Genomic DNA, 27,744 nt, shown 5'->3' on the forward strand with positions numbered 1-27,744 from the left:
AAGCGCCTGATGGAAGGAGCTATTTTTCTCTATACCCAAAAGCAAGTGTAAAGACCACTTCGAGGAAACTCCAATCCTGGAGGTATCCACCGTGGGTCCGCTCCCGAGGCTTGCACAGTGTACCGGAAAGTTCACCAGACGAACAATTAAGTCAAGTTGTGCTGATGATCCTGCACAACCACACCAGGTGAGTCGATTACAACTCTACTGTACAAAACGATTTTGATAACAAATACAAAATCACCCCAGAGGAGCGCCATTTCACTCTTTTTTATACCTTTTCCAAAGCATGTATATAAATGTATCATTTTTACATTTCCATTTTCTTCTATTGTGCAGGTTGAAACTGTAGTATTATTTCGAATCTATAATAAATTATTTTTACAATAAATATATATAAAAAAAGATAGTAATTGTACACTACATTTCAAATGTGCATTAAAAATCTCTATCACTTCTCACCTGAATATTTATCTAAATGAATCGCTGCTGACTGTCAGCTATAGAAAGGCATCGGAAGGAGAGATACACACTACATTTTTCCTGCACCTCTTCCATTGGGCTCTCCCTGCAAAACAAAATTTACATGACAAGTGCACTTTAAAAAAAACATCTAATTTCTCCTTATATCTTAAACTGTCATTACAAAACAAAAAAAAAATCACAAAGCCTTCTTATAGATTCGATGTTTTGTAGCCAGAAATGTCTAACCTAAAGATTTTAAGGCTTTCCCTTTCCTCACGGAGTGGCCCGGCTCTGCCTGGTGCGGCACTGGAGAGCTTTGCCGTGGGCTTTGACCAGATGCCTCCCCTGTTGCTCCCTTTTCCCTCTCACAACACGTCTCTCACACGAGCTCAGGCAGAGATGCTGCAGCTTCATCCCCTACTCCCACTCCCTCTCCTCTATTTCTTCAGTCACGAACAGTTAGTGTTATGAATAGGAACTTTTTAATGACTGAGAAGGGGGTAGAGTGATGACCATTTAATATAAACCATATAATAAATTATAAGTAATCTTTACGCTTAATAAATACATAAAACATTGTGTGAAGAAATGTGCTTAAAACTGTCTATTGGAATAAAGACTACAAGAAGGATGAAATTTGGGATGAAATTTAGGCTTTATTTCCATTAAACATTTTTGTTGTGGTTTTTGCCATGATTTTTGTATATAATCAAGGCAGAGTTTACAAAAATGGTCCAGTTCTGCCGTGGATACAAAAAAAAAAAATACTCAAATACATCCTTAGTCTAGTGAGGTAAATCACCCGGTTTTGCTTATTTTGCTATTAATGGAATTATGTCTGAGTCATGAGTCACATGCCGGCTTTACACATGAAGCAAGGAGAAATATATTAATTCTGCTGTCTCTCCCTTCCTCTGCTGCGATCCAATCATTGACAAGTCATTGGCGGCCATTAAACCTGAGTGTAAAAATGTAATACAAGACCATTATTCTGCCGGTACACGTTGATCAGGATACTAATCCACTGGAAAATTATTACTATCATAAACCTTGCCCATACTCTTGACATTTTACTACATATTCTTTTTGTATTTGTAGCCAAGGGCTATCAATAAGGAAACTAATATTATCTGCTAGGAAAGGCCTCCAATTTTGTCCTATTGTCCAAAGTAATTGAAATGAAGCTGCCAGCTAATCTAGCACAACCTGATCAATATCTAATTACCTTTCGTGGTGTTCCTTTGTTCCTTGCCTGGACATGGAATTCCTCATTAGCGAATGTACTTAAGTGGATGAGCACTTAATAAAAGCAAGATCTCCTTAATAAACTGGACCCCACTGATCTCAGTGCCCACAGTTCAGTCCTTCTTTTATATGTGCATCCCAAAACATATAGGATATACTGTATATACAGTAGGTATTTAGGAACAATTTTGAACCTGGAGTGACAGATATAGAAGGATTGAGTTTGTCAATGAGCAGTTTTGTATGCCATGATAACGGAATAATAATAATTCAGCCAATTAACCTGCAGTCCCATGAAACACCCTAATGATTAAAATACATCCATTCGTTTAATGTCCATGAAGAATAGACGGCAAATGGTGGTTAAAAAACGGTAAGACGGCCGGGAAATTGATTCAAATTTTGAGACGCATTGATGCAAAGTAGCCATGAAAAACTGACAGTTAATCCGTTGTTGACTGAAATTTTTTTTCACGGTCGTGTGTGTATACAGCCCTCTTCACTCTCCCCTCACAGCGATCCAGAGATGACGGAGAGAGAAGAGGACTAATAGTTACAGAGCTCTACAGTGTATGTATATATATATATATATATATATATATATGTCAGCCAATTAACCTGCAGTCCCATGAAACACCACATCTAACACCAGTACTTATATTGATCGCTTATATAATAGACTGGTAAGTCTATATGTAGTGTAAATACTGTGAAGTTTCCGCAACGGATTTCATTGCGGAAAATTACAGTAGCAGTGAAGTGGAGGAGAATTCAACAAATCTCATCCACATGCAGCGTAAAAATAATATCCGCAGTATGTCAATTTATGCTGTGGAATCACTGGTTTTGTGTTGCAGGTTTTCCCCTTTGAATTCAATGGTGAGGTAAAACCCGCAACAAATAAAACAGATGTTGCGATTTTTGCACTGGAAAAACTGCAATTCCGTTAGGAAAAAAAATCGCAACTCAGAGAAAAAAGAAAAAGTCTTTACTAACCCAGATTACTATCCTTCAGCCTGGCCTCCAGGGATGACATGTCATCCCATGTGACTGCTGTAGCCTACCACAAGCTGCAGCAGTCATCCTGCAGTCACCTGTCATCCAAGGAGGCCGGGCTGCAGGACGTCAGAGGGACGCGTCGCCATGGCTAGGGGTAAGTATGGGCTTTTTTTTTTATCTGCTGTTTTCCACATTGGTCATTTGAAGCGGTTTTTTTTCAGCTTGAATTCCCTGCGGGGACCAAAGGGGATACGCTGTGTACTTCTATGCAGCTTATCCTGTGTGAAACATCCCAATACTTCTGTAATGCAGTATATTATGCCTGTTAGTTTCAAACCTTTGGCAGGGCCTAATAGGCATACACTGATGGCAGACATGGGGCTCCTGGCTGCCATGACAACCATCGGAGCCTGGCCATCGCTTCGCTGGGGTGGCAAAGAGATTCCCTCCCTCTGAAACCACTTTGATACCATGGTCACTATCGATCATGGCATCTAAGGAGTTAAACGGTTGGGATTAGAGGTAACTGTTAGAGCAGGAGCAACTGTGCCCTGCTATGAATAGGCGGCGCTGTGGCATAAATCCCCTTAATGAAAGCCGTAAAATACTGTATGGGCTGTCATAAAGGGGTAAAGGATCTGCTGCTAACGTCTTTATTGCCAGATACCACAACACGCCTTCAGAGGCCTTGTGGAGTCCATGTATCGATGGGTCAAAGCTGTTTTGGCAGCATGATGAGAATCTACACAATATTAGACATATGGTTTTAAAATTATGGCTGATCAGTCTTATATGTATATACATACATACATACATACATTATATATAGACATATACACATATATAGACATATATAGACATATATAGACATATAGACATATATAGACATATAGACATATACATATATATAGATACATACACACATATATATATATATATATATATATATATATGCTTGAGAAAGGCCCCATGGAGTAGGGCTGAAACGTCGCATGTGGTGAATAAATCCACTTTTTTCACTATCAAGGTGTGCTGTCTCGTATTTTGAAAGGATTTACTATATATATATATATATATATATATATATAATATTCAAAAAATAGGCAGCACTCCGCAGTAAATGTGAAAATAGGGTACTTTTATTGCCCCCTGTGCAACGTTTCAGCTCTGTCCTCTAGAGCCTTTCTCAAGCCTTGGAGCGTGGTCTGTTCCTGAGGATTTGCACCCACCATACACCGGTGCTGCTAGATATATTTGTTTATCTATATATATATATATATATATATATATATATATATATATATAGCAGACATAAAATGGCGACAGCACCCTGCGACACTAATGCCACCTAAACCACTAAATATAAGGGAGGTTCTTAGTGCACATTTTGATCAAAAAGTGTTAGCTCACCTGCCACGGCAAGGCGACCTCTGTAAGGTGGGAACCTACGCTGCACATACACCCAGAACTGGGACTAAGCCTACATATATACCTGGGGATGGTAGGATCCAGCATTGAACTGATTAAAATCACCCAGGGCAGAATGGGAGGAGTGTAAGAACAACAAGTGGAGGCAGTCACTAACCCCACATATATGGATCCCATAAACACAACAAAAATTGAACAGCACATTCCAACTAAATGATACAAAATGTATGCAGGTGCAAGAACACCTATATATATATATATATATATATATATATATGTATATGTGCAGAAATGACCGCAGCACTCCAAGCTATTGAAATGAAACGTCGCTCACTTGAGGTGAATAAATCCACCCTGTTTCATCTACTTTGAAGTCCTGGTGCCGTTACTTTGTTCTATGGTTCCTATATACTCAAGTTGGGGAATTGATACATCCCTGGTTATGAGCATATGGTCTGATATACAGGTATGTTAGAGTTCTGTGTTCATTTGTATCTGGACTGTGTATATATATATATATATATATATATATATATACACTACCGTTCAAAAGTTTGGGGTCACCCAGACAATTTTGTGTTTTCCATGAAAACTCACACTTATATTTATCAAATGAGTTGCAAAATGACTAGAAAATATAGTCAAGACATTGACAAGTTTAGAAATAATGATTTTTATTTGATATAATAATTTTCTCCTTCAAACTTTGCTTTCGTCAAAGAATGCTCCATTTGCAGAAATTACAGCATTGCAGACCTTTGGCATTCTAGCTGTTAATTTGCTGAGGTAATCGGGAGAAATTTCACCCCATGCTTCCAGAAGGCCCTCCCACAAGTTGGATTGGCTTGATGGGCACTTCTTGAGTACCATACGGTCAAGCTGCTCCCACAACAGCTCTATGGGGTTGAGATCTGGTGACTGCGCTGGCCACTCCATTACAGATAGAATACCAGCTGCCTGCTTCTTCCCTAAATAGTTCTTGCATAATTTGGAGGTGTGCTTTGGGTCATTGTCCTGTTGTAGGATGAAATTGGCTCCAATCAAGCGCTGTCCACAGGGTATGGCATGGCGTTGCAAAATGGAGTGATAGCCTTCCTTATTCAAAATCCCTTTTACCTTGTACAAATCTCCCACTTTACCAGCACCAAAGCAACCCCAGACCATCACATTACCTCCACCATACTTGACAGATGGTGTCAGGCACTCTTCCAGCATCTTTTCAGTTGTTCTGCGTCTCACAAATGTTCTTCTGTGTTATCCAAACACCTCAAACTTCGATTCGTCTGTCCATAACACTTTTTTCCAATCTTCCTCTGTCCAATGTCTGTGTGCTTTTGCCCATATTAATCTTTTCCTTTATTCTTTTCTCAGATATGGCTTTTTCTTTGCCACTCTGCCCTGAAGGCCAGCATCCCGGAGTCGCCTCTTCACTGTAGACGTTGACACTGGCGTTTTGCGGGTACTATTTAATGAAGCTGCCAGTTGAGGACCTGTGAGGCGTCTATTTCTCAAACTAGAGACTCTAATGTACTTGTCTTGTTGCTCAGTTGTACAGCGGGGCCTCCCACTTCTCTTTCTACTCTGGTTAGAGCCTGTTTGTGCTGTCCTCTGAAGGGAGTAGTACACACCGTTGTAGGAAATCTTCAGTTTCTTGGCAATTTCTCGCATGGAATAGCCTTCATTTCTAAGAACAAGAATAGACTGTCGCATTTCACATGAAAGCTCTCTTTTTCTAGCCATTTGGAGAGTTTAATCGAACCCACAAATGTAATGCTCCAGATTCTCAACTAGCTCAAAGGAAGGTCAGTTTTATAGCTCCTCTAAACAGCAAAACTGTTTACAGCGGTGCTAACATAATTGCACAAGGGTTTTCAAGTGGTTTCTATTCATCCATTAGCCTTCTAACACAGTTAGCAAACACAATGTACCATTAGAACACTAGAGTGATGGTTGCTGGAAATGGGCCTCTATACACCTATGTAGATATTGCATTAAAAACCAGACGTTTGCAGCTAGAATAGTCATTTAGCACATTAGCAATGTATAGAGTGTATTTCTGATTAATTTAATGTTATCTTCATTGAAAAAAACTGTGCTTTTCTTGCAAAAATAAAGAAAATTTCTAAGTGACCCTAAACTTTTGATCGGTAGTGTATATATATATATATATATATATATATATATATATATATATATTGCAATTGTGCTAGAAAACGAATGTAATTGCAATAATAAATCCTTCATCACATTGAGCTGTGCCAAATGTATTTTTATTTAGTCAGTTTACTTTGACCCTTTCCCGCGATAGGGCGTAACTGTACGTCCGAAATCAAAGTGATTTCCCGCAGACGGGCGTTGCGCGCTTTATCTTCAGCGGCTGTCAGCTGTTATACACAGCTGACATGCCGCTGCAATGGCTGCGATGGCTGTTACCGCCGATCGCAGCCTAAATGTCAATGACGTCCGCCGCATTGAAGTGGTTTACAGAGGGAGGGAGCTCCCTCTGTAACCCCCGGGCCCCCCCGCGGTGGATCGCGGGTGGTGATTGTTGCTATGGCAACCAGGAAGCCGTTACTAGGCTTCCTGGTTGCCAAAGTACGGTAGCCTATGAGGTCCTGCCCGAGGCAGGACCTAATACGCTAACTGTCAAATGAAAAATGACAGTTGCGATACACTGCACTACATAAGTAGTGCAGTGCATCGTAGCGGGGATCAGAAGACCAGATCTTCAAGTCCCCAGGTCAGTATAAAAGAAAAAGTAAAAAATGTAAAAAAAAATTTGAAAGAAAAATAAATAAATAAAAGTTAATAACTAATAAATAAATAATAAAAATAACACTTGCCCTGTTTCCCTGATCAACTCCTTTATTATTAAAAAAAACATGAAAATATGAAAAAAAAACTATACATAATAGGTATCGCCACGTTCGGAACGGCCTGATCTATAAAAATATCACATTATTTTTACCGCACGGTGAACACCGTAACAATTTTTTATAAAAAACAATGACCGCATTTTATTTTTTGGTCATCTTGTCTCAAAAAAAAAATAATAAAAAGTGATCAAAAAGTTGTAAGTAACGTAAAATGGTACCAATAGAAACTACAGTTCGTCACGCATAAAACAAGCCCTCCCGCAGCGATATCAACAACAAAATAAAAAAGTTACGGCTCTCAGAAAATGGCGACACTAAAACATGATTTTTTTAGAAGAGTATTTTTATTGTGGGAACGTAGTGAAACGTAAAAAAACTATATAAATTTGGTGTCGCTGTAATTGTCTCGCACGGCAGAATAAAGTTAATATGTTGTTTATACTGCACGGTGAACACTGTAAAAAAAAACAAAAAAGAAACGTGCTGGAATGGCTGTTTTTTGGTTTCCTCATCTCCCAAAAAATGGAATAAATAGTGATAAAAAAATCGCATGTACCCCAAAATGGAACCAACAAAAATGACAGCTCGTTCCACAAAAAACGCGCCCTCACACAGCTCCGTCACCGGAAAAATAACACGTTATGACTCTCAAAACGCAATGGTGCAAAATGACGGCCCAGACTCATTTTTAGGTCCAGTAGAATTTCACTAAATACCCCACATCGTCATTTGCTGGACCCCACAGGTGGACCTTGCAGACGCAGCGGAGATGAGGAAACTTCAGGGCCTTGTGCGGCTTATAGGGCTAGTGAAGAAGTCAAAGATTAGGCAACACTGGAGCGCAGATATTTTGTATAATACCCAATAAACCCGGCCTGTGCATAAAGGATTGGTTCCAAGCGACCACACCAATCCATGGATTCTTCATTCACCCCATTTATTACATCATCCTATTATGACCTGTTGCACTCCGCCCAGCTTACATATGCCCTGATGTACTCCGCCCAGCTTACATATGCCCTGATGTACTCCGCCCAGCTTACATATGCCCTGATGTACTCCGCCCAGCTTACATATGCCCTGATGTACTCCGCCCAGCTTACATATGCCCTGATGTACTCCGCCCAGCTTACATATACCCTGATGTACTCCGCACAGCTTACATATAGCCTGATGTACCCGCACATATTACATGTACCCTGATGTACTCCACAGATTACATATACCCTGATTTACTCCTCACAGCTTACATATACCCTGATGTACTCCGCACAGCTTATATATACCCTGATGTACTCCTCACAGCTTACATATACCCTGATGTACTCCGCCCAGCTTACATATACCCTGATGTACTCCGCCCAGCTCACATATGCCCCCACATTATAAGCTGAAATACCACTAATAGACCAAGCAAAATCTGCGCTTCAAAAGCCAAATGGTGGTCCAACTGAGCCTGGCAGTGTACCCAAACGGCAATTTATGACCACATATGGGGTATTCTGGAGAACCCGCTTAACAATTTATGGCATGTGTGTCTACGGTGGTGCAAGCTGGGCACAACACATTGGGCACTGAAATGGCATATTTGTGGAAAACAGCCATTTTCAATCTGCAACATCATTTCTGCAAAACACTTGTGCGGTCAAAATGCTCACTACACCCCTAGATCAATTCTTTGAGGGATCTAGTTTCCAAAATGGGGTAAGTTATTGGGGTACCACTGTACTGGTACTATAGCTCAATGCAACATGGTGTCAAAAAGCGAATCTTATAAAATCTCCACTCCAAATACTAAATGGCGCTCCTTCCCTTTAGAGCCTTGCTGTGTGTCCAAATAGCAGTTTATGACCACATATGGGGTATTTCCGTACTCTGAAGAAGTTGATTTACAAATATTATGGTGCTTTTTCTCCTTTATTTGTTGAGAAAATGAAATTTTTTTAACTAATGCTGTGTCTTATTGGAAAATAATGTAATTTTTCATTTTCACTGCCCATTTCTAATAAAATATATGACACACCTGTGGGGTCAAAATGCTCACTACACCCCTAGATGAATTCCTCAATGGGTGTAGTTTGCCAAATGGAGTCACTTTTGGGTAGTTTCCACTGTACTGCTACCTAAGGGGCTTTGCAAAAGCGACATGGCGCAGAAAAACCAATCCAGCAAAATCTGCTCTCCAAAAGCCAAATGGCGCTCCTTCCCTTCTGAGCCCGGATGTGTATTCATACAGTACTTTATTACCACATATGGGGTATTTCCGTACTCTGGAGAAGTTGCTTTATAAATGTTACAGTGATTTTTCTCCTTTATTTGATGAGAAAATGAAACATTTTTACCTAAAGCTACGTCTTAGTGGAAAAAAATGAAATTTTTCATGTTTACTGCCCAATTCTAATGAAATCTATGAAACACCTGTGAGGTCAAAATGCTCACTACACCCCTAGATGAATTTCTCAAGGAGTTTAGTTTCCAAAATGGGGTATTTTTTGGGTTGTTTCCTTTGTTTCGGCACCACAAGACCTCTTCTAACCTGACATGGTGCCTGAAATATAATCTAAGAAAAGGAAGGCCCTAAAAGGCTCTAGGTGCTCCTTTGCTTCTGAAACCGGTATTTCAGTCCAGTAGCGCACTAGGGCCACATGTGGGATATTTCTAAAAACTGCAGAATCAGGGCAATAAATATTCAGTTGTGCTTCTCCGGTAAAAACCTTCAGTATTACAGGAAAAATGGATTAAAATGGAATTTCTGCCAAAAAAATTTAATTTGTAGATTTCCCCGCTACATTGCTTTAATTCCTGTGAAACGCCTAAAGGGTTAAAAAACTTTCTGAATGCTGTTTTGAATACTTTGAGGGGTGAAGTTTTTAAAATGGGGTGATTTGTGGGGGTTTCTAATATATAAGGCCCTCAAAGCCACTTAAGAACTGAACTGTTCCCTAAAAAAATGGGCTTTTGAAATTTTCTTGAAAATGTGAGAAATTGCTGCTAAACTTATAAGCCTTGTAATGTCCTAGAAAAATAAAAGGATGTTCGAAAAACGATGCAAACATAAAGTAGACATATGGGAAATGTTAGCTAGTAAGTATTTTGTGTGGTATAACTATCTGTCTTACAAGCAGATACATTTGAATTTAGAAAATGCTAATTTTTTGCAAATTTTCTCTAAATTTTGGTGTTTTTCACACAAAAATATTGAATATATCGACTAAATTTTTTCACTAACTTAAAGTACAATATGTCACGGGAAAACGATCTCAGAATCGCTTGGATAGGTAAAAGCATTCCCGAGTTATTACCACATAAAGTAACACATGGCAGATTTAAAAAATGAGGCTCTGTCATTTGGTCCAAAAGTGGCTCAGTCCTGAAGGGGTTAACCAGGTTGAAAATATGATATCTACACCGTAATTGGATATAAAAGATTTAGGCCTCATTTACACGAGCGTGTGCGTTTTGCGCGCGCAAAAAACGCTGCGTTTTGCGCGCGCAAAAGGCACTTGGCAGCTCCGTGTGTCATCCGTGTATGATGCGCGGCTGCGTGATTTTCGCGCAGCCGCCATCATAGAGATGAGGCTAGTCGACGGCCGTCACTGTCCAAGGTGCTGAAAGAGCTAACTGATCGGCAGTAACTCTTTCAGCACCCTCGACAGTGAATGCCGAACACAATATACACCAACCTGTGAATAAAAAAAGATGTTCAAACTTACCATGAACTGCCTGCTTCCTCCAGTCCGGTCTCCCGGCCGTTGCCTTGGTGACGCGTCCCTCTCTCGTCATCCGGCCCCACCTCCCAGGATGACGCCGCAGTCCATGAGACCGCTGCAGCCTGTGATTGGCTGCAGCCTGTGCTTGGCCTGTGATTGGCTGCAGCTGTCACTTGGACTTAACTGTCATCCCGGGAGGTCGGACCGGAGTTATCGGTAAGTCAGAACGTCTTTTTTGTTTTACAGGTTCATGGATTTTCGGAGCGGAAGTCACTGTCCATGGTGCTGAACCAGTTTAACGCTTTCAGCACCGTGGACAGAGACTGTCTCCTGACGTCGCGTACCCGAACATTTTTTACCGGTTTCGGTCAAAACGAGTTTTGCCGAACCCGGTGAAGTTCGGTGCGCTCATCTCGAATTTGACACTCCGTTTGGATGTTTGTAACCAGAAAAGCACGTGGTGCTTTTCTGTTTACATTCAGGAGTTTGACAGCTCTTGCGTGATTTTCGCGCATGCAACGCAGGACCGTCAGTGTGGCATGCGTTGTTTTCACGCACCCATTGAAGTCAATGGGTGCGTGTTGCGTGAAAAACGCAAGAATATAGAACATGTCGTGAGTTTTACGCAACGCACTCACGCAGCGCAAAATTCACGCATCGTCTAAACAGCCCCATAGACTATTATAGGTGCGTACGACACGCGTGAAAAGCACGCGCGTCGCACGCGCGTATAATACGCTCGTGTAAATGAGGCCTTACTGTGCGTAGAGTATTAGTACATACGATATATTCTTCCAGAAGGTTCTGCTCAATTTCCTGTGAGACAGAAATCCGATCAGCACCATGGACAGTGCGTGACTTAATTAAAGTGAAGCGTTTTTTTTAGATCTCATGTACTCCTTCATATAGAGTGTTTTTTCATGCCACTTTTTGAAGAGATGATAACACTATGTGGATTCTGGATTGAGAGTGGACTAGGTCACAAAAAGCTTCACGATTGTAATTCCTGCCCTGAGAGTAGCTTACCTAGAACTTTTCATAATTCAAGAAGGACGCTTGACACGTAAGATTCTATTTAAATGTTCAGTTTTTTAGTTGTTGTTTTTTTAAACAGTTTTGTTTATTATCATAATATTGTCTAAGATACAAAAACGGTAAGCATGCAATACAAGACAACATGTAGTACATCTATTTACATAAGGAATCATTAACATACATTACTTTCCTGTAGCTTCCCACTTCATATGAGGGATAAGAAAATGGGACTCTTATCAACAAACCTTTTACTTTTTAAACTATTCCTTTCCCAAAGAAAAAAGGATCCATTCAGACCTCTAAACCCTCCCTTAAAACATGATCCACCCATTTATCTTTATTTTCCCTCTATATAACATCATCCCCTTTTAAATTTAAATCTAGTGAGTCCCATTAGAATATCTCCCCTACAGTAACACACAACTGGAAACACACATTAAGTGTATATCACCAAGATGGCATACAGGACCTTAGACCTCAGCCATATTATCTCAAAGTAGACTCCTGATTTAAAGAGGCTCTGTCACCAGATTTTGCAACCCCTATCTGCTATTGCAGCAGATCGGCGCTGCAATGTAGATAAGAGTAACGTTTTTATTTAAAAAAACGAGCATTTTTGGCCAAGTTATGACCATTTTTGTATTTATGCAAATGAGGCTTGCAAAAGTCCAAGTGAGCGTGTTTAAAGTAAAAGTCCAAGTGGGCGTGTATTATGTGTGTGTAACATCGGCGCGTTTTTACTACTTTTACTAGCTGGGCGTTCTGACGAGAAGTATCATCCACTTCTCTTCAGAACGCCCAGCTTCTAGCAGTGCAGACACAGCGTGTTCTCGAGAGATCACGCTGTGACGTCACTCACAGGTCCTGCATCGTGTCGGACGAGCGAGGACACATCGACACCAGAGGCTACAGATGATTCTGCAGCAGCATCGGCGTTTGCAGGTAAGTCGATGTAGCTACTTACCTGCAAACGCTGATGCTGCTGCAGAATCAACTGTAGCCTCTGGTGCCGATGTGGCCGACATGATGCAGGACCTGGGGCAGGAAGTGAGTGACGACACAGCGTGATCTCTCGAGAACACGCTGTGTGTCTACACTGCCAGAAGCTGGGCGTTCTGAAGAGAAGTGGATGATACTTCTATACACAACGCCCAGCTAGTAAAAGAAGTAAAAACGCCCCGATGTACGCACATAATACACGCCCACTTGGACTTTTACATTAAACACGCCCACTTGGACTTTTGCAAGCCTCATTTGCATAACTACAAAAATGGTCATAACTTGGCCAAAAATGCTCGTTTTTTTAAAATAAAAACATTACTGTAATCTACATTGCAGCGCCTATCTGCTGCAATAGCAGATAGGGGTTGCAAAATCTGGTGACAGAGCCTCTTTAATACCATGTCCTGTACTCGCCCATATAGGCGTGCCACTATAGTAACCATCCGCTTCCAGTCCCCCTTAGCTACTACTTTTCATACCATAGTGTACATATACAAAGAGGGAAACTCAATCCTGTATCTACTCCCCATTCCAGAATTTCAAGCATATTATAATTCTGCCAGAATGGGAATCTATATCCTAGGGCCCAAACATGATCAGTTTTTGTATTGATAATATTATTTACTCGCCAAAAAATAGTCTCTCATTGCTGGAATTGCCAAACCACCCTTATCAACTGGTTTCCCCAGCTGTTCAAGTTTTATTCTAGGACGTTTCCCCCTCCAAACCAACTCTGAGAGCAAACTAGCAAACGTTTTGAATATCGCTTCTGCCAACCAATTCGGACTATTCATCAAAACATATAACATTTTTGGTAATAAGATCATTTTAATCAGCGCCACCCTTGCAGCCAACCCTATGTCCAGTTTTTTTTCCATATCTGAACCTTTTCTCTTATGTATTTCAAGAGTGGGGCTATATTTAACTTTTCGTACTCCTTTATATCACTAGAGACGTTAATCCCCAGATATTTAAAGTAATCTCTTTTTGCTATTTTTTTTTTTAACTGCCCTCCGGAATATGTTCCTTTTCATTATTCGGTAAAATAGAAGATTTTCCCCAGTTAATACCCACACCTGAAATTCTACCAAATTTATCAAATAGGTTGAAAATAGTCCCAATAGAATCGTGTGTACCCAAAAACCATAAAACATCATCTTTTTTTGTGTATTTTTTTAGTGATTTGTCTGCTCATAATAAAAATTCAAAACACTGAATTAAATAAACTAATCCAGAAAATGAAAGGCTCATAAGTCTTGTAAAAAAACAAACAAAGTAAAAACAGTTGTGATATTCAAAGCGGTTCCAAAGATATTATCGTTTAAAGAAGTGCATATCAGAAATTGAAAATTTGACCTAGATACAGGGGCATCAATGACCCTTGGTCATGAAAGGGTTAATGATGCATAGAAACCTGGGAGTGCAGAGCAAATATTTTTAATTTTTAATTTTTTTTGCATTCGTGGAGCTTCACTTTACATACCATAGATATCATGTCATTACTGCTGCACCAAAGGGTAACGCCTGGGTATATTTGATAAATGTTTCCAACTAAAAAGTTTAAGAGTGGATTTTAACAAATTTGTAGTTGTCTTCTTTCTTTACCGAACTAATCACTGTGAGGTTTCTATAAATGTTACTGACAGAACTCCGTCATTGAAACCATTAAGCGATGTCAAGGGTAATGTGTTAAACGTTCTTAGCAGCAAACGGCTGAAGGCAACAAGTGTGGTAAACTTAAGTAAATTGAGTGATTTTTTTTCTTTGCCCGGGTAACTCACTAGAAGATTTTGATAAATGAGGCCGATTAGTATTCTAGTGCCACCATATCTCTTATACTAGACCTCACTAAGCAATCTGCCCGTTGTTCCCCCGGCTCTGAAATCATCTTCGCTGCCGTCAGATCAGTCTGCAATGCTGTACAGACTTTTTTTCTTCACACATTTTTGCTTTCTAATTTATTCTTTGTTAGATTAATTAGCAAAGTCATCATATTGTGTGGAGTGTGACTGCTTTCCTTACCAGTGCATACTAATGTAAGAAGGGAGACGTGCCAGCTTTTGTTTCTTAAAGAGGCTATGTCACCAGATTTTGCAACCCCTATCTGCTATTGCAGCAGATCGGCGCTGCAATGTAGATTACAGTAACGTTTTTATTTTTAAAAAACGAGCATTTTTGGCCAAGTTATGACCATTTTTGTAGTTATGCAAATGAGGCTTGCAAAAGTCCAAGTGGGCATGTTGAAAAGTAAAAGTCCAAGTGGGCGTGTATTATGTGCGTACATCGGGACGTTTTTACTTCTTTTACTAGCTGGGCGTTCTGAGGAGAAGTATCATCCACTTCTCTTCAGAACGCCCAGCTTCTGCCAGATCACGCTGTGACGTCACTCACAGGTCCTACATCGTGTCAGATGAGCGAGGACACATCGGCACCAGAGGCTTCAGTTGATTCTGCAGCAGCATCGGCGTTAGCAGGTAAGTCGATGTAGCTACTTACCTGCAAATGCTGATGCTGCTGCAGAATCATCAGTAGCCTCTGGTGCCGATGTGTCCTCGCTCGTCTGACACGATGCAGGACCTGTGAGTGACGTCACAGCGTGATCTTGCAGAAGCTGGGCGTTCTGAAGAGAAGTGGATGATACTTCTCCTCAGAACGCCCAGCTAGTAAAAGTAGTAAACACGCCCCGATGTACGCACATAATACACGCCCACTTGGACTTTTACTGTTAAACACACCCACTTGGACTTTTGCAAGCCTCATTTGCATAAATACAAAAATGGTCATAACTTGGCCAAAAATGCTCGTTTTTTAAAAATAAAAACGTTACTGTAATCTACATTGCAGCGCCGATCTGCTGCAATAGCAGATAGGGGCTGCAAAATCTGGTGACAGAGCCTCTTTAAAATGGGCTCTTATACAATACACTTATTACACTACATATGAATTAGGGTATGTTCACACGGCTTAGCAAAATACGTCTGAAATTACGGAGCTGTTGTCAGGTAAAAACAGCTCCTGAATTTCAGACGTCTTTGCAAGTACTCGCGTTTTTTGCGGCGTCTTTTACGGTCGTTATTGGAGCTGTTTTTCAATGGAGTCAATGAAAAACGGCTCCAAAAACGTCCCAAGAAGTGACATGCACTTCTTTTTCGCGGGCGTCTTTTTACGCGCCGTCTTTTGACAGCGACGCGTAAAATTACACCTCGTGGGAACAGAAAATCGTAAAACCTAAAATCACTTACTGTCCCCATAGGGCTCACAATGGAAATGCCCTATTGGTATGTTTTTGTGACTGCACCCTAAGGTTGGGTTCTCACAGGGCAGCTTTGCTGCAGATTTTGTATGCGTTTTTTTTTTTTTATCCAAAACCAGGAACAGAACCTAAACAGAAGAAATATATAAAGAAAGGCCTTATAGGTCTATTCTCTTGGATCCAATTTTGGTTTTGGCAAAAAAAAAAAACTGCATGCAAAATCTGCACTATGGGAGCCCAACCTAACAATGTTTACAATTTAAGGACTTAAGGTACTCAAATAGTGACTGCTACAGGCCCGAAAGTTGTCAAGTTCTGGCTCCTCCAACACATTGAGGCTAAATTCACACCGCATTCAGTGTTTGCGCTCGGTTGGATTGCCAAACTTATAGACTATTGCAACCGTATGTCAATAGACTCCTATACCAATCAATATATATTTATTTTTATATGTAGTTGTATTTAATACAATTGGGGCATACATTTGCCCACCCTTCAGGCACATTGGCATATATATCAAGATTTTCCCTTCACATACACGGACAGTACACCACAAATTTAGGTGTAGATTTAGCTTAAAGAGGTTGTCCAGGATTAGAAAAACATGGTGTATTGCTTCCAAAAACAGCGCCACACCTGTTAATAGGTTGTGTCTGGTATTACAGCTCAGTTCCATTGAAGTAACTAGGACTGAGCTGCAATACCACACACACACACTGTGGACAGGTTTGGCGCTGTGTTTGAAAGGAAGCAGCCATGTTTTTCTAATCCTGTAGTACCCCTTTAACTTACTCCTCAAATGCCTAAAGCAGTGTGCAACTCTTCAGCATTTGATGGAAATTCCCTGGATGCTTCACAGCCCTGATCTAAGGACCTGTAAGTGGAGCATGATGTTGCTCCCTAGTTCTCATATATGTACAGAATAATGAACAGCTGCGGTAGTTCGCTCTGCTGGGTGACCCCTGACTTCTTGGTTTTTCAGATGTAATTATATTGTTTTTTCCATTAGTAAAGCTGCCATTTTGGACTGATGAATGAATATTAGGTAACATAAAGTGTTCAGAATACGTAGAAATACTTGATCACTAATGAAACTCACTGCATTGTAGTTGCTATTAGAAATTATCATATTGCAATAATGAATGCTAAAAATAAAACCGCTAAAGAATATTTAAGACGTAATACTTGCATTTGTGTGGCCATTGTGTGGACATTTGCTCTATGTGGGTGAGACAACACTTGACCTCAAGACTAGACTTAAACAACACAGATACACCATTAGAAAGAAGAGGTTGGACCTACCCATATCCAAACATTTCACTGACATGGGACACCAAGAAAACCATTTGAGGTTTTGGATCCTGAACCATATCCCTCCTCTGAGAAGAGGGGGCAATAGGTCAAAAGCACTTAAGATCCGTGAACTCCAATGGATCAGTAGACTTAATTCTCTCAAACCTCATGGGCTCAATGTAGACTTTGCTCTAGGTGGTTTGGTCTGAGTCCATTTCCCCTGTGATGCCTTCTGGTCCCTGCTTTTGACATTTGCCTTCAGTTTTTATGATTTTATGACTTCTTCTTTCCCTTTTTTCTCCTTGTTATAATATGTTACAATGTTGACATTTATTAACATTTGTTTCTTTATTTTCAGATGAACCACATCTGTACTTTCGTCATCTCTACGATGTCTCATCAGTGTTCTTTTATTATCCTCCTTGTATCTACTTTAGAGTAACTTGATGTATTTACTGTTATGTATACCTCTCTGATATATTGGTCTCCCGATTGGAAATTCTATCGGATGCCCATTTATGTCGCATATAGTCTCATGTCTTCCATGCCCTGGTCCCCCCTTCCTCACAAAGATGTGTGGTCTCCCCTTTAGGGTGTTATGTGGAGTGCTTTTAGCTGTAGAGCATGCTAACGCATGTTCTCTTCGCTAGTACCCCGCATTTTTGTGGGGTGTACTGGGGTCGTCCGACGATGACCATCGTGTTCACTCCACTCTCCCTTTCTAACATATATCTGTGGCTTCCTTGGCGTTCTGGCACATGGGTTTAACGCACCCATGATACATGACTATAAATGCATACAAATCTATCGGCATATCCGCATTACCGTTTTTTCCTAGTGCCCTTATCTATATCTATACTTCCTCCACCTTATTATCAGGATGACGAGAGGTATACTATGATTCTGTATATATATTTCGTTCTGCAATACGCTTCCTGGCGTCTGTAATGTATTTCCCTTACCATCATGGCCGCCGCGGCTTCATTTTCTCTACGGCGCATGTGCCGTCTATATCCTGTTACTCCCAACTAGACTTACTTCCGGACATGCGAAGTTGCGCTGCCCGGACGCCGTTTTCGGCGTTTACACCTGAGAGATAATGAGAGGTGATGTAATTATTTTAACCCACTCCACACCTGTATGCACATACCCTATTAATGTGTTAATGTATATACACTTGCCAGTATTTATTAATACAGTTATTTTATACACTGTTGTGTTTCTCTACCACACACCAATGTTATATGCGATGTCATATACTGATTTCTCTGTACAACCGATATCTCATCTCATATCTATCTATCTATCTATCTATCTATCTATCTATCTATCTATCTATCTATCTATCTATCTATCTCATATCTATCTATCTATCTATCTATCTATCTATCTATCTATCTATCTATCTATCTATCTATCTATCTATCTATCTATCTATCTATCTATCTATCTATCTATCTATCATGGTGTTAGATGGCACAGGGGACATATTGCAGACCGGCAAATTAATATAATAATAAAAAACAACAAAAACTCAAAAAAAACACCTTTTCTCCTTCTGATCCTCCTGCTGTCCCATCAGCTGTGTCAAACCCACGCTTTCATTTGTTAAGGAGAATTACCATGGAAACTGAAGCCTTGGGAACTACATGTAGATTAGTCATAAGTATGACTTGGATAGAACAAGCCGGCCCAGCTCCCCCCACACGAGCGTAAGGGATGTTCCCTTGTAGGAAATGCTTTCAGATTTCTTTTTGCTGGATGGAGGGGCTGAGAGCTGCCATGCTGCGTGGTCTTCATCTGTCATCTATTAACCCTAATTCCACCACATCTTTCTGCTAGCAACAACAGAAGAAAATTCGGACAGTCTATTTATGGAATGGCATTTGTAAAACTGAGAAAAATCATCAATAAGTGTCCTTTCTGCTTTATATTTGCAATTTTTCCAATAATTCCTGCATCTGGTAAAGTTCCTTCTAACAGGGTTGTAAGAGGTTAGAAAAAAAGGGTCTATTTATGTTTCTTTCAGAAACAGCGCCACTCTTGTGTCCATGGGCCATGTCTGGTATTGCAGCTTAGCTGCACACAAATGAAAGGGTCTGAAGTGCAATATTAGACACAGCCCAAGAACAAGAGTAGAATGATTCTGTTTCTGGAAAAAAAAAAAAGCAGACCCATATTCTAATCTCTTGTAAACCTTGATTCCCACACAGCGTTTTGCTGCATTTTCCATGGTATTTTCTATGGCGTTTTTCACTATCTTTTATTTTTGATCAAAGGCTGTGGCCCGATGTTACTTTAAAGCATAAAGTGAAATATTGTAAAGCCTACATACAGAGCGTTTTTGTTAGTGGCGTTAAAAAATGCATGTTAAAAATGTTACAAATTAAAAAAAACACCACCTAAGACACATGCAAGGTCTTTTTCACATCACGATTGTGGTGTATGTTTAGCGTGTACGCCAGGAATGCTCACACTAAACGTGTCCTCAGGATTACATTGACCGGACGCCAAAAGGATACTTTTTGGCCTCCTTTGTGCCAATATATGTTTGTATACTGCAAAAAAAAAGTAGACTACGCTATTCCGTACAACAGAATCCCAGAATGAGTTACCTATCAAATGGATACCATAATGGCCTATGTGCGATGAACGCCACTGTTTACCTCACAGGCTCTTTGAACGTATTAGTCGGGGAGCTTTTTTCCCAGCGCATGCTCTAAATATATTGCCATAAAAATGCAGACGTTTTTCCATGTGTTTATCATGTAGACTAAACCGCCAGGCAAAAACCCTGTGTGACTGAGGTCTAGATCAAAGAGCAAGCATTTGAGCAGTTCATACAACGTAAGGCCTCATTTACACGAGCGTGTGAGTTTTGCGCACACAAAAAACGCAGCGTTTTGCGTGCGTAAAAGGCACTTGACAGCTCCGTGTGTCATCAGTGTATGATGTGCGGCTGCGTGATTTTTGTGCAGCCGCCATCATAGAGATGAGGCTAGTTGACGTCAGTCACTGTCCAGGGTGCTGAAAGAGTTAACTGATCGGCAGTAACTCTTTCAGCACCCACGACAGTGAATTCCGATCACAATATACATCAACCTGTGAATAAAAAAAAGACGTTCATACTTACCAAGAACGTCCTGCTTCCTCCAGTCCGGTTTCCCGGCCGTTGCCTTGGTGACGCGTCCCTCTCTTGACATCCGGCCCCACCTCCCTGGATGACGCGGCAGTCCATGTGACCGCTGCAGCCTGTGATTGGCTGCAGCCTGTGCTTGGCCTGTGATTGGCTGCAGCTGTCACTTGGACTGAATTGTCATCCCGGGAGGTCAGACTGGAGAAAGAAGCCGGGAGTTATTGGTAAGTCAGAACGTCTTTTTTTTTTACACGTTCGTGTATATTGTGATCGGAAGTCACTGTCCAGGGTGCTGAACCAGTTGAAGTCTTTCAGCACCCTGGACAGTGACTGTCTCCTGACGTCGCGTACCGGAACATTTTTTGTCGGGTTCGGTCAAAACGAGTTCGGCCGAACCCGGTGAAGTTTGGTTCGGTTCTGACGGTTCGCTCATCTCTAAGACTCCGTTTGGATGTTAGTAAACAGAAAAGCACGTGGTGCTTTTCTGTTTACATTCAGAGTTTGACAGCTCTTGCGCGAAGTGCTTCCGTGCGACCTGCGCGAATGGGTGCGTGATGCGCGAAAAACGCAGAAATTTAGAACATGTCGTGAGTTTTTTTCAGCGCACTCACGCTGAGCAAAACTCACGGACTGTCTGCATGCCCCCATAGACTTGTATAGGTCCGTGCGACCCGCGTGAAAAGCACGCTCGTCGCACGGACGTATATCACGTTCGTGTAAATGAGGCCTAACTCCGGATAGCATAATATTATCGCACTGTATCTTAGTTATTTCCAAACATTCTCTAAGAATAACTGTGAACTACAAAAGTGGAGCACTCACCAGGGGCGGACACACATGACCTCTTTGCAAGAACAGTATATTGGCCTTTAGCTTTCCGGGGTATTCCCAGCTTAAACATTGAGGGTATGTTCACACGCAGTGGTTTCAGACGTAATTTGGGCCCTTTTACGTCTCGAATTACGCCTGAGAAAACGGCACCATTACGCCTCCAAACATTTGCCCACTGCTTGCAATGGGCTTTACGGTGTTCGGTTCCCACAAGGCTTAATTTTACACGTCGCTGTCAAAATACGGCACGTAAAAAGAGGCCCGCGAAAAAGAAGTGCAGGACACTTCTTGGGATGTTTTTGGAGCCATTTTTCATTGACTCCATTGAAAAACAGCTCCAATAACAGGTGTAAAATACGCAGCGAAAAACGCGAGTTGTTACAAAAATTTCTAAGAATCAGGAGCTGTTTTCACTTGAAAACAGCTCCGTATTTTCAGACGTATTTTGCTAAGCGTGTGAACATACCCTTACGGTGCATCCTAGGTTTATGCCATAAATGTCTGATCGATGCAGTCACAGATCTGGGTCCCACACATATCTCCTGAACAGGGGACATTCGACCCCATCGACCCCATCCTGCCTGATGAGTGCGTCACACAACCCAATGAATTTAGAAGTGGCTGCGCATGTGCATTCCTATTGGAGTTACGGAAACAGCCGAGTAGATGCCCATCTCTCCATGCATTCTCCACCTGGATGCAGTGTTCAGTAGCCGCCTCACAAGTAGGACGGGTCAGGTAACCCCCGTTCTGGAGATGGGTGCGGAGCCCAGAGCTGAGACCCGCATCTATCAGATATTTATGGCATATTCCAGGATTAAAAAGGGCAAACTCTCATACCTTTCATCAATTTAATTTAAAAAAAAAAAGCATCTGTCACATGCAAGTGGATCTCTTTAGAGCATTGCAAAATCTTCAATGGGGACCCCACTTAGCGTGTGCCATTTATAACCTATATAACCCCATAAGGATCTCATCATCTCACCGTGAGCAACTCAAAAACACTAAAGTTAGGGACACTAAACAATGTGACTCTTATTGCTAGTCTATACTGATTTGTTTTGTGGTACAGATATCCATTTAGTAGAAAAAAAAAATCAGTCTTGGGTCCAGTATGCAATATTGACCATTTTCGTTATGGGTAATACAAATTCCCCAAGTGACTCGTATACACAGAAATTTTTTTTTCGACTTGCCACTGGTTAGTACATGGAGATGTGGACATTTTCTGACCTGTTCTTGAAACAAAACATTAGTATGCATTTACCGTAATATTCCGTTGCCTAATATGAAATCTTTCAAACGATAGGAAAAGCGCACATATTAGTATGATATTGAGAATTGTAACTGTAGTTAGGACGGGGAATTCCATCTAAATTCAGCATTACTCTTGCACGAGACCAACAGGCTGACAGCAGTAATAGTTGAGATGCAAATCTCCTTTGATAAAATGCTACTAAAGCAATCAAAAAATATTCTTCAGTGAATGAAATGCTTTATTCAGTAATAAACTGCTATTCACCGGTCTTCATCCGCTAGATCCATGGTTACAAATATAACAGTTCCGCTTGATTAAATAGGAGATTGCTGCTGTACAAAGTAAGAGTGAATGTTTAAAAGATGAAAAGTAGTGATGCACGATTTATACTGTTAATCGGGCTTTCCAGGGCCCTTCTTAGAAGTGATTAGATATCACCCATGGGCATCATACAGTGTAGAGCCATTTATTATGCCTAGTTACATAATTAGTACGGTTGAAAAAAGACACATGTCCATCAAGTTCAACCAGGGGACGGGAAAAGGGAAGGGAAAAATTTCTACACATAGGAGCCTATATTTTTTTGTTCTAGGAAATGATCTAAGCCTTTTTTGCAGCCATGTACTGTCCCTGCCGTGACAGCTCCTGCGGTGACTATTCCATAGATTCACAATTCTCACAGTTAGGGTATGCTCACACGTAAACTCAAAAACGGCTGAAAATACGAAGCTGTTTTCAAGGGAAAACTGCTCCTCATTTTCAGACGTTTTTTAAGCCACTCGCGATTTTCGCTGCGTTTTTGCGGCGTTTTTTACGTCCGTTTTTGGAGCTGTTTTCAATAGAGTCTATGAAAAACGGCTCCAGAACCGTCCCAAGAAGTGATCTGCACTTCTTTTTCGTAAGGCCGTTTTTTTACACGGCTGTTTTTCAAAACGGCCTCGTGAAAAAAACGGCCCTTTAGAACAGAACGCCGTTTTTTGGAGGCGTTCTGCTTCCAATTTTACGGGCGTTTTTTTTTTCCGGTGTTGCGATTTTTGCTGCGTAAACGCTGCTTTTACGCCGCAAAAGTCACCACAATTGGCTTTCTGTTGCGGGTTTTGCAACCCTGTTAAATTCAATGGGGGAAACCCATAACAGAAAATTTACAAAAACGCATAATAAATTGACATGCTGCAGAATTAAATTCCGCAACGCAGGTCAAGCTATTAACATTTACGCTGCTTTTTTTACCGCAGCATGGGCATGAGATTTATAAAATCTCATCCAGTTTTCTGCTACTGTAAATGCTGCGGAATTTCCGCAAATAATTCCGTTGCGGAAATTCCGCAGCGTTTCCGCTATGTGGGAACCTGGCCTAAGGGTATGTTCCCACACACAGGATACGCTGCAGATTTTCTGCAACAAAAAAGATGCTTGGGAATCTCAAGAAAAACGCTGGCAAATCCACATCAAATACTGCGTTTTTCCTGCTCATATTGCTGCAGAAACTATGCGTTTTTTTTCCAAATCGGTTTTACGTGTGGATTTAGTGTTAAACATTGATTATAGCAAAGTATAGGCATGTCCACACGTAACGGAATTGCGGACGGAAAGTATGCAGCAGAATACAGTAGCAGCAAAGTGGGTGAGATTTAACAAACCTCATCCGCACGCTGCGTAAAGTTTCCGATCAGAAATTCACCCGCGGTGCTTATTTTTCATACTGCAGCATGTCTATTCCTGCTGCAGAAAGTGGACTGAATTGTTACGTGTTTCAGAGGAGACGTCACCATCTCCCAGCATTGTGAAAAATGCAGCAAAATACACACCATTTTCTGCAGTTTAACAGAAATGCTGCAGAATTTTTTTGCAGCAATTCTGTGACGTGTGGACAAGCCCTATTTGTGCACCTGCAGATTTTTTGTCTTTTTTTTACTACATTTCTGCTGCATAAACACTTTAAAAAAACGACAACAACATAAATCTGTTGTGCAATTTCTGCTCCTCATTGAAGTCTATGAGTCAAACATGCAGCATCTCCGTAGAGAACACGCAATTTATGATGCGGAATTGAAAAATGTACCGCAGATCAGTTTCCGCACGACTTTAGTGCGTTATTTTTCCGAAGTGTGGGCATGAGATTTTATAAATTGTAAATGCTGCAAAGTTTCCACACAGAATTCCATTGTGGAAATTTCCGCAGCGTTACGCTACATGGAAACCCGGCCTAACATGGCTTGATGAGCCAACTTTTGAATCTCCACCCATTATGATTGCAAGGGTATGTGCACACGACCTCTTTTCAGACGTAATGGAGGCGTTTTACGCCTCAAATTACGCCTGAAAAGACGGCTCCAATACGTCGGCAAACATCTGCCCATTGCTTGCAATGGGTCTTACGATGTTCCGTGCAGACGAGCTGTCATTTTACACTTCGCTGTAAAAATACAGCGCGTAAAATGACGACTCGTCAAAAGAAGAGCAGGACACTTCTTGGGACGTTTTTGGAGTCGTTTTCTCATATACTCTAATGAAAACAGCTCCAAAAACGGCCGTAAAAAACGCAGCGAAAACAGCTCCGTATTTTGAGACGTTTTTGACTCTGCGTGTGAACATACCCTTAATCTATATGGATATGTATGACCATCTTCTAGAAGTTATAAATCCAATTATTGTCCCTTGTGTTCTATATTTAAAGAGGAGCTGTCACCTCTCCTTATGTGTCTGTTTTACTAAAAACTTGTATTTGCATTAAAATAACCGTTCTGGAGCATCTTTTCCTAAAACTCTATATTGTGGCATTTCTGGTTTTCCCCCATGAATGAAATTGAATAAATGAGAGTAGCCTTTCCAGATGACAAGGAGAATGGTAATCCCCAATGGTCAATTTTTTCATACACTTCCTGGAGGAATAACAGCGGAACGGAATGATGCAGAGTTCTAAGTTTTTTAGGCGTCTGTTATGAAAAACGGCCGCGAAAAAGAAGTGCATGTCACTTCTTGGGACGTTTTTGGAGCCGTTTTTCATAGACTCTATTGAAAAAAGCTCCAAAAACAGCCGTAAAAAACACAGCAAAAATTGTGAGTGGTTTAAAAAACGTCAGAAAATCAGGAACGGTTTTCTCTTGAAAACAGCTCCGTATCTTCAGACGTTTTTGAGTTTGTGTGTGAACATACCCTAAAACAAAAAATAAGGGTATATTCACACGCTTAGCAAAATACGTTTTTGTAACAACTTGCGTTTTTCGCGGCGTATTTTACGGCCGTTATTAGGGCTGTTTTTCAATGGAGTCAATGAAAAACACCTCCAAAAACTTCCCAAGAAGTGACATGCACTTTTTTTTCGCGGGCGTCTTTTTACGCGCCGTATTTTGACTTCGACACGTAAAATTAAGCCTGGTGGGAACAGAACGCCGTAAATCCCATTGCAAGCAATTGGCAGATGTTTGTAGGCATAATGGAGCCGTTTCAGGCATAATTCGAGGATGTAAACGGGCCGAATTACGTCTGAAACCACTGCGTGTGAACATACCCTAAGATTCTGCAAAATTTTTACTTTATGGGGAATGCAAGTCTTTATTGACACAGACCTGTCAGAATAGATGACGTGTCCTCTTTACGATGTGGTATCAGAAATGAATGTTATAAATGTACAGTAAACATGAAGTGCTGTATTTTATACATAGACCGCTTGATATAGCTGCACCAGGTGACGTGTAATCTCAATTAAATTGTATCATTTCACATTATATCTGCGCTAACGGAAAACTTTATAGAGGAGAAGCTCAGAATTCATAATGGCAATAAATAGGTCCCGATGGTTCTCGCTACTCTTAGAGCAATACTTTATAACTGGGTTATTTTATGGGCCATGTTTTGTAACATTTACATGACATTGCTTTTACCAATGGTTACACATAATTATCTTCCAAATGAACTGTAAATAAATGCTGCTTCTAAAGAGCAAACTGGAAGCACACGATTTATATTTACAGACTCTTGTGCCGTAATTGCGGTTGCTTCCTGAGCAAGATAATTATAACCACTCCAATGTACAAGTGCTGCCGGTTTTTTTAAATACTGAACATAAACCTATTCCTCAGATATGTATAAAAAGGTTTTCAGCCTCCATTTATCCAAGTTTTGGGTAGAGTGCGTACTATTTAGTCAGAGCCGTGTGAATGGAGGCTGTATAAAGGCACAGAGTCCTTTACAATTCCTATTACGGAGCCAAAAGCATTCTGTGTCATGCCGTATTTTGCTGTATTATGAACATAAAACTGGGGTCCCCGTTCCCCACCGCCGCTCTGCCGTGTCTATAGTGAGCACCACCTTTCTGTGAGAGCATTGACAAATGGCTGTTATGATTCCTCTGTCAAAGGGCTGTGTCCCTACATACTGACAGTTTCCAACCATCGCTGACTGTATCACACTGTATATTGGGAATGGTAACACCCATTTGTCTATTAGTCCTGGATACACAAAACTATGTAGAATACAAGGATTTCCTACAACTCACCCCAGAACAAGCACCCTAAATTACAACAGACCTCGGAGCAGACCCCAGACCTGACCCCCTACACTAATCATGACCCCAGACCTGACTCCCTAATGTAATACAGACACCAGACCCCTAAATAGAGACCCCTAAGCTAATACATACCCCAGACTTGACCCCTAAATACGGATCCCAAACCCCTAAATAGACCCTAGACGCCTTAAGCTAATACAGACCCCAGAACAAACCCCTAAATATACAGACCCCTTAAACTTTCAGACCCCAGACCAGATCCCTTTAGTACAGACCCCAGATCCCTTAAACTAACACAGACCTTCTAAATACAGACCCCTTAAACTAATACAAACCCCAGACCTTCTAAATACAGACCCAAGAACAGACCCCCTAAATACAGACCCTAGACCCCTAAAACAAATCCATCCCCTTATACTTACCTAGCAGCTCACTCCACAGTCTTCTGTGGTCTTGTTGCTATTCTAGGACCGGTGATCATGTGACCAGCAAGTCTCTAAACAGTAAGGGTATGTTCACACAACTTATTTTCGGCAGTTTTTCGGACTATAAACGGCTGAACAATTGGAAGCAGAACGCCTCCAGACATCTGACCATTGATTTCAATGGGAAAAAACGGCATTCTGTTCCAACGGGCCGTTTTTTTACGTGGCCATTTTGAAAAAACGGCCACATAAAAATACGCCTGCAAAAAAGAAGTGCA

General features: G+C 40.9%; 1 protein-coding gene across 1 annotated transcript in view; it reads right to left on the reverse strand.

Annotated features, from left to right (window-relative positions):
- The window catches only part of RASGEF1A (RasGEF domain family member 1A), a 315,309-nt gene that overhangs the window by 271,685 nt on the left and 15,880 nt on the right, over window positions 1-27,744 (reverse strand). The window lies entirely within an intron of this gene.

Source organism: Rhinoderma darwinii, chromosome 11 (genome assembly GCF_050947455.1).
Source record: "Rhinoderma darwinii isolate aRhiDar2 chromosome 11, aRhiDar2.hap1, whole genome shotgun sequence".
Classification (NCBI taxonomy): domain Eukaryota; kingdom Metazoa; phylum Chordata; class Amphibia; order Anura; family Rhinodermatidae; genus Rhinoderma; species Rhinoderma darwinii.